We start from the raw sequence: 10,188 nt of genomic DNA, 5'->3' as shown, positions 1-10,188 counted from the left end.
ACAGTCTAACCTGATTTGTTATTTCTCCATTAAATATATTTATTTGGCTGGCTGGAGTGTAAGCAACTTCCCAAAGAAGGTTTCGTTAGGTTATTTTTAATTAGACGAACGTCACGCGTGTACGAAAGAGCATCATGGACCATCATTTCATTGGCGGTCTTGCTGATGAAAGAAAGAAATGGCTTACCTCACATATAAAAGTGTCTACAACTACGTTGATGGCTTAAGATGAGATTAATATCAGTGCCTATTTTCAGTGCAACATATAATTAATATCAGTGCTACAGATGACGATGCGTGCGTCCACGTAATACCTTTTGTGCTATCAAACAAAGCTCCATTCATGCGAATAGCTCAGCAAGCACCTAATATGAAAACTTCGCAAGGCAGAGTGCGTCTTGCGAAGTTTTTAAGCGCCCAGAACTTTGACATATATTGCGTTTTTGACGATTTGTGGCAGTATACAAAGACGTCCGCTGACCGATCGATACTGGATGCCAAAACAAATCCAGCACTTTCATTCCTCAAAAGCTCCACCAGTAAATGGTGCTCAGCGTTTCCGTTGCCTCTCTTTATGGAGGCGATAGCAGAAAACTCCGTGAGTGCATGTAAAAAAAAACACGCGCATCGTGAGTTGCCGGAGCACGAAGCATTATGTCTCTTGCCTATTGTCTGAAGCCATACTTCAAGCATTGTGATGAATCTGTAATTTACGATTTCAGGTTTCATAGTCGATACCAGCCGCAAATATATACTGACCCGAACATCCTGGATATTCGGGATACAGCCCATTAATATGTTGAATATTATGTCACACAGGATTGCTCCTTAGGGAACTCCGTGAGTCTCTTTGAACTTAGACGAAGAGCAGCCATCTTCGAAGGAATAAAGTTCTCTCGTTTTCAGAAATAGTCTACCTCACAATCATAGGTAGAAAAAAAAAAAGCAATGTGCCACGCTATCTTACGCTATAGTTTTATCTAGCGTCACTAAAGTAGCATGTAGCATTCTATTCCGCGCAAGTTGAATGCCGCTCTCGAAGTCGGCGTGAGCTCACCGTAACGAGCAGTCTGTTTTATATTCACTACGATTTCGATGAAATAATAAATTATCCGCCATCAACATAGTGACTATCTGGTGCAGCACCCTCTCTATGATCTTCACCATATTATTAAGAGGATTCGGTCTTACTTTTTTGGGATTCGATCTTACTTGCTTGTGTTATAGCCTAAGCTTCGAATAACAGTGAGCTGAACAAGCTGGTATGTATTCATTCTGAAATACTTGGCGTGCAAACACAGGCACAAGAGGGAATGCCGCGTTTGTTTTGTCTTGTCTTTTCTCTTGTGTCCATGTTTACACCCTCAGCTTTTTAACATGAATACTTTAAGCCTTGTTTTTTTTTGCTGTCAGAATTATTTCAGGTAGTTTGCAATCGTATGGTATACAGGTTCTGCATAACAAATATCTGTAGCGTTTAAGAGGTCACATGGGGATAATATCAATAATTTTTTTATCATATAAACCAATTTCACTAGCACCAGAAGCGGATGAGGGCAAATCTCGAATTACCTCAGTTAATTCCTCCAAGGTAACTTAAGATAGTACGTCGAGAAAGATGTTATTTTCACTATGTATTATACTTCTGGAATATTTACTGACCTTGAGCTACCACATTTCGCAGTATGTCACTTGATGACAGATAGCACAATGAATGTTGGTGAGGGCAGCAATTCACGAAATAGCACACACACACACACACACACACACACACGCACACACACATATATATATATATATATATATATATATATATATATATATATATATATATATATATATATATATATATATATATATATATATATATATATATATATATATATATATATATATATATATATATATATATATATATAATCACGGCTCGGATCATGTGCTCCACAAATTTTATCTGATGTTTTTGATTTTCGGAAAATAATGTCATAATCAGCTTGAGTAACTGTGCATTCGAAGGCGAATTATAATTTGTCATCTCTGCAATTTTTGAAGCAGAGGTTATTAAAAAGTTTATACAAGCTGCCTATTGTCGTCGGTAATCGCGTGTACAGTGTGGATTCTATCAAGGAATATAGGAAATGCATGGCGTGGCAAACTTAGCAAAAAATTTAACTTTTTTGTGTGCACATTTGATGAAATCACTTAATCTCATAGCTTTGGTATTTTTCCTCTCTTCGTGATGAGCGGTCAAAACGGTGGCGAGCACCACCTCTTCGTCACTTCGAACTAGGCAGTGAGCCGATTGAAGTTCCGTTTCATTACTCATGCGGTCATTAAGAAAGCAACGAAAATATGTGGAATAGTCTCCTGATGCATCGAAAGTGTACAAACTTGATTTCCCGCATTTATGATTAGCAGGTTAAAAGAAAAGCAGTGCCTCACTTTCCTTTTTCTTAATAGTTAACTAAGTATGCGTAATAAATGAACTGTTCTACCAAGAAGCTTTCGTTCTCTTTAGGGGGCCTTCAGGCTTAACGAAGTCATTAGACGTTGTTTTTGCCTTATTATATTGTTACTATATTGCTTTTGTGTGGCCTGCTTCCCAACTCACATCCGGACTTCCGGAGAAGATGAATGACTCTAACCGTGGCGCCGAAGAAAATAACAACGCGAGACGAGGGAGGACGTGGCCAAGTGCTGTACGCGGAGCAGGGCCGCATATGTCACCTCAAGACACTTTGCCCCCTTTGTTGCTCGGCGGTGTCTTCTGCATGTGGCATAAGAACTTACTGGCAATAGTGACGTTTTTTCTGGCACTCATATGTGTTTTTTTTTTGTGTGTGTGTGGCTGCCCTTTTGAGAACGTCGTTGTCACCATATCCACAGAGTGTGGGCTACCGTAAAAAAGAAGGCAAAACACATGTCGCGCTATGTAGACGATTAAGACCCTTGACAGCCTGGCAAAGAAATATTTCGTGCGACTCCAGAAAGTGCTGTTTAACAACCTATGCATTGTTTAGCTGGCTGTTTTAATGCGCTGTGTGACTGTTCGATGTAGCAGCAAGTTTTGTGTTTTGTCTTTATCAACCCTTCGTATGATAAAAAGAAACAACTTCTGAATTCCAAGCTGAGTATGTTCCGCCACAAAAGAAAGTCTTTTTCCCTGCTTCTACACATGTATTTATTTTAGTGCGCTTTTGCACACTGCCGTTTACGGTAACAGGGAATAAAAATGCCACGGGTGACTCGTGACATATAGTTAAAAATTTAAGCAGGATAAAAGGCAGTACAAGAGCCTGAAGCACTTGAGACGAATTGCAGAGCATTAAAAGCTCATTGAGAAGTTCTACTGAGTCCTGTATAGCTTCTACTCGACAAAATTGATGTACAGTCTGTTTAAAAATTAGAAGAACTCCACTACGGCGTCTCATAATCATATGATAGTTTTGGGACGTTAAACCCCACATATCAATCAATCAAAACTTAGCATAAATCTTGGATCACATGATACGTGGAGCAGCTAGCGCTGTGCTCACGTGCCGGCATAGTAGATGATACTATTAAACGCTACGGCCCTTCAAGTGTCTACGCATGTGACTGCTGCTGCCTATGTACGAATGCAGCACTGGCTGCACCCCAATTTGTGCGTTCTGAGACTTCCCCTAAGTGTGAAACACGCTGCACATTGTCACTTGGGGGTGCTGTAGACCTTGCATTTGAAGTTTCGGAAAATTTTAATCAGCAAACGTCGCGAAAATACAAAAAAATACATAATGTAATTTTTGACGTCCCGGGCAGAGAATTCGGCGCATAATTAAAAAAATGATACTTCAGCGTTGCCTTTCACCACACATAAGGAACTCACAACAGTGAAAATTATGGCATTAGAGTCATAATGTGCAGTTTATCAATCTAAACCAAGTCGTTGTTTCTCTTCAGTGTCCATTTTAAATTACTGACTGCTACCCGCAGAACTCAAAACTATTGCGGAGAAGCCGCCATACCACACAAATACTGCACTGAAGTGCTGGGAGCCATTGTGCAACTTTGGCTAGAGCCTTATATGAAGCTTGCAATGCGGACAGTAGCCGGGAGTCTTCGTACGTTTCCATTTTTGTGGGCAGTCTCACTTATACCAAAACCAGAATTTTACACCAAACAGAAAATAAACAACCAATTAGAATTAAAAATTACTTACTTTGAAATGTAAGTAAAGTGATTGATACAGCCTCAAAAAAGTCACTGAGTAATGCAGAAACGTAATCGTTTACTTTCGCGTTACTTTGCTTGAATATTTTATTGCCGTAACACAATAACACAAGTTTACTCAAAATACAATCAACTGCTGTAGCTTGCTTGGTAGAGAGAAGGCTGGAGGGTTGCATGAAAGCTGCGAGGCTTACCGTGTTTTTTAGGAGTTAGTGTTTCACGTTATAAAAATTCAACGGGCGTTGTTTCTCCAAGTTGTCGACGTTCATCTTTCCCTGTTTTCTCGTTAAGCCACCACCTCCTATACCCTGACCACTCTCTCAGTTTCTGCTCTAAAGGGAAGGGTAGTATTGTAACGTACGAACACTTTGTGCGCTAGCTCGTAGTTGCACAATACTTCAATGCTAGTGTTCCTGTCCTCTATGAAACGTTCCGCTTCGCTTTTGTGGGTACTCGGGTAAAGCTTCGCAGGTAAAGCAAAAAAAAAAACTGAAAAAGTAGGTTCTGTAGGGCCACCTGTCTGACAAGACGAGGGGTGCCTACAGAGTGGTCGCATAATTTTCAGGATGAGAACTGACGTAGAAGACTGGTTATAACTCAGTTTTATAAAAGATATAGTAATAGATTACTGAAAATAAATTGCAAGAAGAAGCAACTGAATCACCGAGAACGTTGCGGCTTCGAAACAGTAATTGATTATATGAAGATATTGAAAGAACGTTCCATTTACAACAAGTAAACGATTACTTTACACGCGTTAGAAATTACTCTGCTAAAAACACAACACACACTAAGCATGTTTCTAAAAACACTGCGGTAAGATATTCCGCACAGTTTCCTTGAATTGTTGACGCGACACATTCACAATTAGGGCAGTCATCATCGAGTTTGGAATTCTCATCGGCAAACAATTACTAGCACAAACCCTCTCTTAACTTAAATGTTTTTTTTCTTTTTCAACATCCTTTTTTAACCAGTTGGTATGATCACGTCGTACATAATGCCTATGCAAGCCGTTACAATACTAAGATGGTATGACAGAAATTTCGTGCTGTTCCTTCATCGGCAAAAGGGGGGAGGGGGCAGGCGAAGCTTATCGCGTGCGCACTTTACCTACGACTTATTGTTTTTTTCTTTCTTTTGTATTCTCATTTTCTTTCTTTTTTTTCTTTCAACTTGCGCACTGCCTCCTCCTAATTCTTTCTTTCCTCCATGCCTGGAATCGAACCTTCACCTACGTGCTTAGCAGAGCAATACTTCTGTTGTTACAGGCAACAACGACTGCCAAGCATGAAACAAAGAAAGGCGATAATGAAACGTGGTAAAGTGAAAAGGCAAGCGACCTTGATAAGACATCGACTTGCCGTATCACAGATGGCTTATCACCAACAAACCCACAATCTAGGAAATCAATCAGAGGAAAATGGCGCAAATAAATGCGCATGTGTGAGCACACCTTCGAGAACCTCGTAGCATAATATGCCAACACCACCGAAATCTGTTACTGATAAAGGCACCCAATTAAGACGTGCTTCAAAGAAGTGCTTTGCTAGGAGCACAATATATGCTTGCGCGAAGTCTAGTTCCTGTTCTCGTGAACTGAAGCGCAATATTGAACCACTTTCAGCTGCAGGAGTCTAAAATAGGCATGCAGTTGCGTGAGTGGTGGTTGTCTCTCATGAGGTGACGCGCAGGCGGAGTCTATACAGCTCAAAATCTGGCCACGGCGATCGTTGGCAACACCAACAACCGACAAACAAGAATAGCGGCCCCGCCACCACTGCGTTTGATTTTGACCACCGAGGGTTCTTTAGCGTGCATCCAAATCTGTGCACATGGGCCTACAGCATTTCTGTCTCCATCGGAAATGCAGCCGCCGAAGCCGGAATTCGATCCCGTGACCTGCGGGTCAGCAGCAGGGTAGCTTAGCCACTAAACCAGCACGGTGGGGGTTTTAGAGCTAGAATAGGACCCGGGACTTCTGTTAGGCAGTCATAGAGAGTGTAGCGCTTGCAACAGCTTACAAGAAAGCCCTCTAATTGTGTCATATCACACCAAAGTCAACTGTAAATGCAGTGTTCACAATCGGCTTTTATAACTATGTAATACACTTTACTTATTAAGCCATGTAACTAGTGAAGCTGTGGTCAACCATTGCCCAACCCGGAGAAGTATACGCTGACAAATGTTTTTTATGATATGCTCATGATTGTAGTGTAGCGTGTAGTTCATTTTAATAAAAGTGACACTTGTGGTCTAATTTCAGTACCGCCCCGCCGTGTTGGTCTAGTGGCTAAGGTACTCGGCTGCTGACCCGTAGGTCGCGGGATTGAATCCCGGCTGTGGCAGCTGCATTTCCGATGGAGGCAGAAATATTGTAGGCCCGTGTACTCGGATTTGGGTGCACGTAAAGAACCCCAGGTGGTCAAAATTTTCGGAGTCCTTCACTACGGCGTCTCTCATAATCATATGGTGGTTTTGGGACGTTAAACTCCACATATCAATCAATCAATAAATTAATTTGAGTACCGTCGTTCTGTGGGACAATATGAACTTTGGCGTAAAAGCAGACGACGTTCATAATAAATTCACTATTAATACGGCAGCCAGAGGAAAAGAAGGTTCTGGAAGACGACCACCCTTCTTCCATGCCATTGATTCTTCAAATAAGTATTTTCCTAAAAGAAAAAGCTACTTTCGTGAAATAGCCAAAGCCTTCAGCAAGTGTCCGTGAATCAGCCGACAAAAAATTCTTTTCTACGAGTGTGCCTATGACTCATAACTACACAAAATGACCGAAGAAGGTGGTCTCACTTGCAACGCTTTACTCAAATAAAAAAAAATCTGGTACAGGCCCTTACTCGCCCATTGCTTCAGTTAATATTGACTCTCAGAAGGATGGCAATGCGTTGTATTATGTATTATCAAAGTGCGTTTTTTTCATTATTCTCTTTCTTTTTGTTATTGATTCTTCATGTTTTCTTTCCATTTATCTTCTATTTCGGCAGCGTGAACTGCAATTACAGGTTGTTTTTTGCCATTCTCAGGTATTTCGATATTTTTATTGCTTATTATTTTTACATTTTATTTCTTTTTGGTGCCCATGAACTGCATTACAAGAGCATCACGTTGCTCGAGGCGCACGAGTCGGCAGCTCTTCCACTGGGCTGTGTCACTCGGTTACGTCGATGGCAAGATACGGCTTTACGATGCTGAACCCAGACACTGGCACCTAAATGCTGTGCTCTAAAAGGGGGACTGTTCTCTCCTGGCGCCAAATAATTCACTGCTGCTTGCTCTTGACATTAGCTATGAACATCCCATTAGGCCAATATACGCTTTTCGTAGAAATCCGAACATCGACAGCCGTATCCTTATAGGCATTCCTCTGTGATAAGGCCACTCGCTTTGAGGGCATGGCTCCAGTTAGTCGCCGCTACTAATTGCACTCGTGCCGGGCACACGACAGGCCCCTGGAGTGTAGCTCACGAGTCGGGCCCATCGACTCTTGCCGTAAGGCATTGCTACCAGTCTTTTCGCGGCAGCCTTCGCGAGGCTTCCTCACTTTATTTTATACTTTGTTTCATACATTCCGATATCAGGACGTCGCAGAAGGGGTGCAGTGACGCGTGAAGAGACTTTGGGGCAAAGCGAATGGATCTCCCTCCTCCCTTCCTTTGTTTTGTTTTGTTCTTTATCCCATGGTTGTCGGAACTGGGCTGATGCATGAGGTTACAGACACAGAAGCGTGCCGTTTGATGATTATCACATGCAATGACCAAACTCTCGAGTGGGCGGAAGCGAGATGTAAATTAAAAATATGTGTAGTGGCTAAGTAGGCGGACAGTGTTGCAATCAAAGCATGCCGTGGTTATGATTTTCACGTGTTGAAAACTAGTGACATACGGAGTTGAGACAAGGGTCCTGAAAAAAACACTCATCACCGTACTTAACCCTATTTCGGGACATCACTTCCAATATTATCCCATATATAACCACAAATATTGCGAGACAGGGATCTACACAATCTTATTTGGGTGTGTGAGGATGTATTGTTTTATTGCGATAGCAATTATTTGGACACTCTCGGCTAGTCTTTGCCGCCGGCGTCGACGTCATGCACCGTATATGTGTATACGCATCTATGTATATGGAAACGCTAAAAAAGAAAAAAATCCAGAAAAACTAACCTAGCGCGCGGAATTGAACGTAAGACCTCTGCGTCGTGAAAGTGAGGCGTTAACAACTGAACCACCCCAAAGAACGTTCTTCACCGTTCAAACGCCTATCTACCACTTACCGCTGCTGTGTTTTCGGCATTGCCAAAAAGATGGCGCAATGAGCGCACGTCGCCACATCGCGCAGCGGTGCCCGCTCTTATCTCCTACACATACTTTGCCCGGCTTAGAGAAGGGGAGCGACGCTCCCTCGCGCGCCTTTATCTCGCGGTGGTGAGGAAGGGAGGATCGTACGCATTGGCTGGCCTCGAGCTTTACGTGGAACAATTCTGCTGTAGTTGCCGGGCGCACAAAGGTCACTGCAATCATTGCAGTCTCCATTCGCGAAAAGCGCGCGCTTTTCAGACTCAGCGAAGTAACATATGAGACGCTTATTCGCGTGCATCCGTACCTGTAAGTACGTTTCGTGCGTAATGTGTGCGCGAAAACGCGGGGCACGTTTCGATCTGCTCTCCATTTTGCGCGTGACCTTTTTAATTGTTGTTCTCGTGTTCATGGCTTCGCATTTGCGGCAAAGTTCTGACTTTTTATCAGATCATTTTTTAATGTAGATTACGCGTTTGCGAAGCCTGGTACAATGCTAAACTTCAAATAAATTTAAAATCCGGAGGTGCTTATCTTAGAAACACCCGGCGTAGCAAACCTCCAAGTTCAGGTTTAAGTTCTCCCTGTCTTAAGTATCCTTCACCGAAATTGCATGTCAAGGAGGAACAATGTACTACAGTAGTGCGGGCACCTTCGTCTTGAGCTGGTATGACTGATAAAATATATATAGTTTCGCAAAGGTAACATTTGAAGTACATAGGACAGCTTGCTCAAAAAGCATAACAAAAAATAAGGAAAAACATACGTGATATACAATGGTAAAACTAGTACATTTCGTGATATGCATATCCAACCACCGAATAGCTTCTCTGTGAACTCCATGGCCGTTTGTTCAAATAATCACCTAGAACAAGCCCATTCCCCCATTCCCATTCTGTAAAATTAAACGGTGAGTGGAATTGTTTGCCAAACGTGCAAGTTTGAATGACCACGTGTTTTATGCAGAATTGTAACAATGCCCTCAGCCCATTTAGTGACACCCTCGGGCAATTTGAGGATATTATTTAAATAAAACTAGAAGATGCCAATGTTTGGAGTGGGGTGTGCAACCCAAGAGAGATATACCGAAAGATTTGGTTTTCTTATTTTTTAACTCTTTCGTCCTCTTTACTTAGAAGGGCATGACTTCCGCGACAATACACATACCGCAAGCACCCAATCACTTAGTGGTCATTGCAAACAGCGGTGAACGGGCCCGTTGGAAGGAATGACTTCGCGCAGTCATAAGGACGGTGTAACGTTTTCGTAGCAGCAAACGACCATGCTTAGCAATTATCAACGCTATAAGTATACCGACCACAGGGCGTGCCACTTCTGCACTCCCTTAGGAGGTGTCATGGGACGAGCAGTGACCCGAAAGGACACTGAAATTAGTGGAAGACTTCAAAGTCCCCTAACAAGAGTGACCCGGCAAATTGTTTTGACGAGGTGGCACTGCCCGCGAGGGACTTGCACACGCCGCAAGAAATTAAGGGCGCCAATGTTGCCTCAAATTAATGGTGGCCTACAGCGCCCGTAATTTCTCGAGCGTCGCAAAGGGCTGCAAGAAGTATCAATGAGTCCATGCCATGGCATGTGCCTGATAGCCGGAAGGGAGATGGGCTTTGAAGAGTTTATGCATCTCGGTGCTCTGATA

The sequence above is a fragment of the Rhipicephalus microplus genome, chromosome X (assembly GCF_043290135.1).
Source record: "Rhipicephalus microplus isolate Deutch F79 chromosome X, USDA_Rmic, whole genome shotgun sequence".
NCBI lineage: Eukaryota > Metazoa > Arthropoda > Arachnida > Ixodida > Ixodidae > Rhipicephalus > Rhipicephalus microplus.
This window is presented reverse-complemented; position numbering follows the sequence as displayed.